The sequence below is a fragment of the Rhamphochromis longiceps genome, linkage group LG1, assembly GCF_057381845.1.
Source record: "Rhamphochromis longiceps isolate RC_006_pf linkage group LG1, R_longiceps_female_GT1.1, whole genome shotgun sequence".
NCBI classification, from domain to species: Eukaryota; Metazoa; Chordata; class Actinopteri; order Cichliformes; family Cichlidae; genus Rhamphochromis; species Rhamphochromis longiceps.
The window spans coordinates 15,907,163-15,913,005 of NC_140557.1; positions in this window are offsets into that span (position 1 = coordinate 15,907,163).

Genomic DNA, 5,843 nt, shown 5'->3' on the forward strand with positions numbered 1-5,843 from the left:
GCGCTCAGTGGCCTCAGGCGATCACACCAACTGTATTTGTAGGCATGCCTGTGTATTTCCCTTACTTGCAGTTTGATAGAGACAGTAAAAAAAAAAAAAAAAAAACCAAAACTTGGTGGTGTGTCACTCGCGTGGCTGTCATTAAGGGACTTTATGGGGGAAAGGAGGGGGAATATGAGGCGGGGGGAGGGGGGAGTCATACTAGGAGTAAAGTTTTTTTTCTCTTTGTGCTTTCAGCTGTATGGTAATTGGGACGGCAGCACCTGCTCTCCCACAATAATACAGCACCAGAGAGAGAGAGGGAGAGAGAGAACGAAGGGGAAAACATGGCCGGGTGCATAAACAATAATCTTACAATGTGTTTTATAATAAAACATCATATTAACGAAATACAGTCAGATTATATTAGATGCTGCAGACCATCACCCTATTCACGCTACAGTGTAAGTCAGAGAGTGTGCTCGCTATACACCAGGTTGGCAACACAACTCGCGCAGGGTCCACTGTCTAATTTGCATATGTGTGTATATCCGCAGAGAAATGTGGGCAAGAATGCGCACTTGTTGGCGTGATTTATTCTGAGCTTATCTCTGGCATTCCCAACTGTGCTGAGATTCTTTACCAAGTCATTAATGTCTCACGGGATTACATATATATCTAAAACAAAATTAGCAACCCTGCAGGAAAGCAGTAATTAAGCAATTGTTTTTCAATATAGATAGAAATGAAAGGCTCCAAAGATAGCTGTTGTGTAAAAAGACGATTTCCGATGTGATTTTATATCCAATATGTTTACTTACATTGATACATAGACCACAGTCATCAGGATTTACGAAGGAATTATACATAAAATAAAGAAATTACATGTTTCACAATTTTTACTCTATTTAATGTACCTATATTATTATCAGCCCAGCCCTTATTGAACTGTTATGTTGTGTTTGTTGAAAATTATGCTGCCCTCTTTGCCAGAAGTCTGTTGAAAAAGACATTTTAATGTCATTGATACTTTTTACTTAGATAAAAGAAGTTTATATAAAAATCATTTGGCTAAAAACTGATTGCAGCTTCTACTGTACCGTACATGGTGTTACATATGAGAGATATGTTTGGCAGACTAAATACCGACTTTTACTTATCTATTTATTTTTGGACATTTCAGTTCATTCACTTTAGGTTCCGCCCGTTTTATGTAACACCACATTTTCAAAAAAAATGAAAACCTTTAAATGAGGTTTGAGCAGCAGTCAGACTCAATGAAGAACTGTGTCCTCTTCTAATGTTTACAGACAGTAGCGCGCACTCACAAGGGCGCGCGCACTGGGAGATTTTTAAGGGGGGGGGGGACTTAATTAAAAACTCTAATGGAAGCTACTCCGTCTGCATATCATTACTGCTTTGGTTTGCCGCGGTACACAAACAAGGCCTTCATTCACACTCCACAGATAACATATGCACAACTTTCGGCCTGTCATGTCAGGCGCGCAAGGCGCTGACGGGCTGCTGCGGGAGCGCCGCAGTGCCACCATGCACAAGTTTGATGACCCTGCTTGGTTCTCCCCTCCGGGTCAGTGTATACATGTCTGATGTGGTTGCGTGTCCGCGATATGCTCTTTACACCCCTTGAAAATGATTGAAAGGCCTTTAACCTTAAGCTTTAACGCTATTATCCCTGCCTGCCACCATCTTTCCACATACCCGTATGTGTGTTTAGCTGTAGGACGCTGCTCAGAGCTGCTCATTTCATTTAGCCAGTTGATTTCAACCCCCTTTAATAGCCTGTGATGCGTCTATGTGGCGTGGCGTAAAATCCCCCCTTCTCTAGGCCTTTTATTTACACTCATCCCGACTTTCAGAGGTCCCTGGTGCTCTCTTTCCCTCTGTGTATCAGGCCAATATACCATCAGTCATTCATCACCATGACATGGCACACATTTTCCGATTACGCCAGCAAAGCGTGACTGAAAGGCATGGTTACATGGAAAGTGACCCCCCCTCCATCTTTCACCAGCATCAAGACAACATTTTACCCTAAAACGTAATTTATGCCGAGAGCTTCTCTAATTGTGTCTTAAGGAAACAGCAGAAAGTAGAAACTCCTCCCTCTTCTGATCCCCCTTTGTGTGTGCGTGACCGTGCGTGCACGCGTGTACGTGTGGGGTTAAAAAATAGTTTAACTGGAGGTCGATTGTTTAACTGAAGTGCTTTCCTGTTGTCTGTGTGTGTGCGTGTATGTGTATGTGTGTGTGTTTGTGTACGCGCGCGCGAGCAGGAGCTCCGTGACACATAGTGGAACAACAAAGGAAGAGGTCTCGCGCCCCGCCGCCCATTCATCCCTTTCTCTTGCGAAGTAATTCCCATTGATTCCTATTGAACGGCGAGTCGCGAGCCCCTCGGGGGAGAACCGTGTGATTTGTGAAGGGTCGCGAGGACAAGGCACGCCCCTCCTCGAGCCCGGCCATCTGCTCACCAAACACCACAGCACCAACCAAGTACCAAATGGCTTCCTTCATCTCTGTCTCTGCGTAGTCTCTTAATTTCTCCGTTTACGTTCACTCATCTACTCCATCTCTCCGCCACCATTCCACCTCTCACTCCTTCATTTCTCTCATCTCTCTTGGGTGAGAGTAGGTGGCCTCCGTAGGTGGATCAAGGCCTACTGGATGCCAAATCACAGTGGAGGCATGCAACGGGTATGAGGTGGCCATATGGCCTGTGCGTGTGTGTGCGCGTGTGTGTGCCAAGAAATGGATGGATGGATGGCCGTCGTGGGAACCTCCACATCATCACCATCACACCGACCGTAAACATTAACGCACACATGCTGGGACTGCTGTAGGAGAGATAGATAGATTATCTCATTAACAGCAGCATTGTGATCAGGAGGCTCACCTCACCTGGGCCAGGAATATACCGACTTACACCATCTGTCAGCCTCATTGCGACACTCTGTGTAATCTGCATATACATTTATCATTTGAACCGGTTCAAACGTCAAAATGTGCCCTTCTATAGAATATACATCACATAAAAATACTGCCTGCTCCAGAGCTTGTGTTTAAGTAACAGGAAAAGTAAATGAATTAGTAAACAGAAAATAAAGCAATTGTTACCAGTTTCACACATTTCCAAAGATTACTTGGAAAACGTTTTATTTTTTAGCTTATATTTTGTAACATAATGGTTATCGTACAATGTGACAAAGCACTGACAGAAATGTGAAAGTAAAGAAAAAATACCAGTGTCTGTGGGTGTGTCTGTGTGTCAGAACGTGCCGCTATGTAGATATGTGAAGCTCTATTCACTCCAAATTATTATTATTACTATTATTATTGTAATAATTGGATTGTTGGTTGCTTTAAATAAGACATTTGAAGACATTCTCATAATTTTAGGGAATCTTATAAAAACATTTCAGTAACACAAAAATATTTTTCATGAAATATTGATATGAAATATTCAGATTTTTTCAAACGATATCTCTTTCATTACACCGAGTGGAATTTAATTTGTCTTTTTTTGTTGCATTTTCTTGCATCGTTTTACAATAAAAATGTTTACAATCTTATGGGTGACCACAAAACGTGAGTTACAAATAAATCTACTCCAGAAATGGGACAAAGCCTACAATATCCTGCTATTTGCTGTTTGTTATGTTTGATGTAATGTTTTATTTATAAAGAGCAACCAAACAAACAAACAAACAACCCCTGCTTGCACTTTGAACAAAGTGAACACCCCCCACCAAAAAAAAAAAAAACCTCCCTCAGAGGAGGGGTTTGCCTTTAGTTTGAGAAGCACCCTCCAGCAGCAGCAGGATTAGCCAGGCCAGCTGCCCACAGAGACCATGAGCCCTGAACACTGACATCAGGCGTGACCCTAGAGTGGTGACTATCAGAGACCCTGAGGGGATCTGGACAGCACTGTGTATGAGTGTGTGTGTGTTGTTCATTCAGTTGGACAACTGTTGAGCCTGTATAGATTTTGCCAGCGGTGTTCTTTGTACGAGTGTGTGCGTGCTTGTATGGTCAATTCTTTCCGGGGGTTAACTGCTTATCCAGTACAAATGGGAGGTGTAGGGGTGGGGGCGCAGTTGTGTGCTCCTGGAACATCTGCCTCTGTTTCTCCTGAGTCAAGCTGTGGTCAGGAGAGGAGGGGAGAGGGGGAGGCAAAAAGAGGGGAGCAACTCAAGGGGAAAGACATGGAAGCAGAGAAGGGAGAGTCAGCGCAGAAGAATGAGGAAGCTGAAATTATCCAAGAGGCACAGGTCAAAAACACTGAGTGCTAAAATGGGGACTGGACTGGTTACTGTGTTTTTATCTACCTATCTAATTTTACTATCATGTTTAGGTACTACTACTGGGTTTATTATTGCCCGCTCAGTTCACAACAGTAACAGTATATATGTGAGAGAAATTATGGAAAAGTAGAAATGGTCCACTCAATGCTGCTCACAGACTCATTCATTCACTGTCAGAATGAGCCACAGTAACTGGATGATATTAGTATGAGCCAGATTTGATAATACGTCAAGTTTTCTTATAATGATTTTTATGGTTACATTGACCATTAGAAACAGCAAGTGTGAGAAAGAGATAGCTAAAGCCTGAAAGAGTGAGTAGGTGGGTGAATGTGCTGCTTCAGCGCAGTCTCTGTTTCACCGCTGCACAAGTTAATATTGTTTACACCTGGTCTCATGGCTTACTTCAGGTTAAGGCACAATAATAACAATAAAGTTAAATTGCGTAATGCTCTAATTTATACACTGATTTGTAAAACTAATGTGAAAATTACAGGCTGATTGGACTATTGTGATATTTAGCTTGATTTTGTGTCATTGATGTAGCTGACAGTGTCAGTGATGTAGTATTATTATCTGTGATGTTTGTCTGGAGGCACTCATATCGACACCTTCAGTTACAGGTCATAAACATAGACCTAAACTAAACCCTTGCAATGCTGAGAGTTTAAAATGTAGCACATTTCTTCAAACCCACAGTTAGCAGATGTTGCCCTTATAAAACTTTCAAAGATTGTAGAAAAACAGTACAAAGACATATTAGAACACAGAAACTGTGTGTTACAGGTTCTCACACGTAAACATTTGATCATTTTTGTGCTCTTCTATGAAAGTAAACATCTTACATTTTGGGTTTTGGTATGCTGACCCATTCAGGGAACATCACTTTTTGTCTTTGGTCAACTAATGTATATAAATTAACTGTAATGAAACACTGAGACATTTTCATGTAATTCAGTCTAAAAAATATATCTTATCATTTGACTTGTCCTGTAATCTGTTGAAACGCTTAAAAGATAAAAAAAAAAAAAAAAGCTCAGGAATTCTGAACAATAATCTGCAGCAAAAAGCTACAGACTTAAAACAAAAAACGAATAAATAAATGAATAAATAAAAAGGGATATGCTGCCGTCATTTTAGCTCCAGGTGCATTTGGGAAAGGTGCCCAGAGCCTGTAGGCCAAGTTCTGGGTGACATCAAAATGCCTTCACAAGCCCAAAGGTCATAACTCTCGAGTGGGTGATTGGAAATGAAAGTGGGCAGATTTACAACACAGCTCCTCCCTCCTTGAAGATTAGGTTTTGGGTTTTTTTTCTGGAAAGCGTAGATTATTGTCCTCTCAGTCCACAGAGCATCTGGCTGTAGAGCGACAGATGCTGACAGCTGCACTGACGGCCAGCATATGTCCCCTCCTTTTATTCCTGCTCTGGTCACACAATGGAGTGGAAGGTACCGGGGGCGCTTTGTGTGGAGAAGGTAGACCTAATGGCTTTCAGCAAAAGACTGCCCACTCTCCAGGAGAGCAATTAGCCCTCCTCTTATC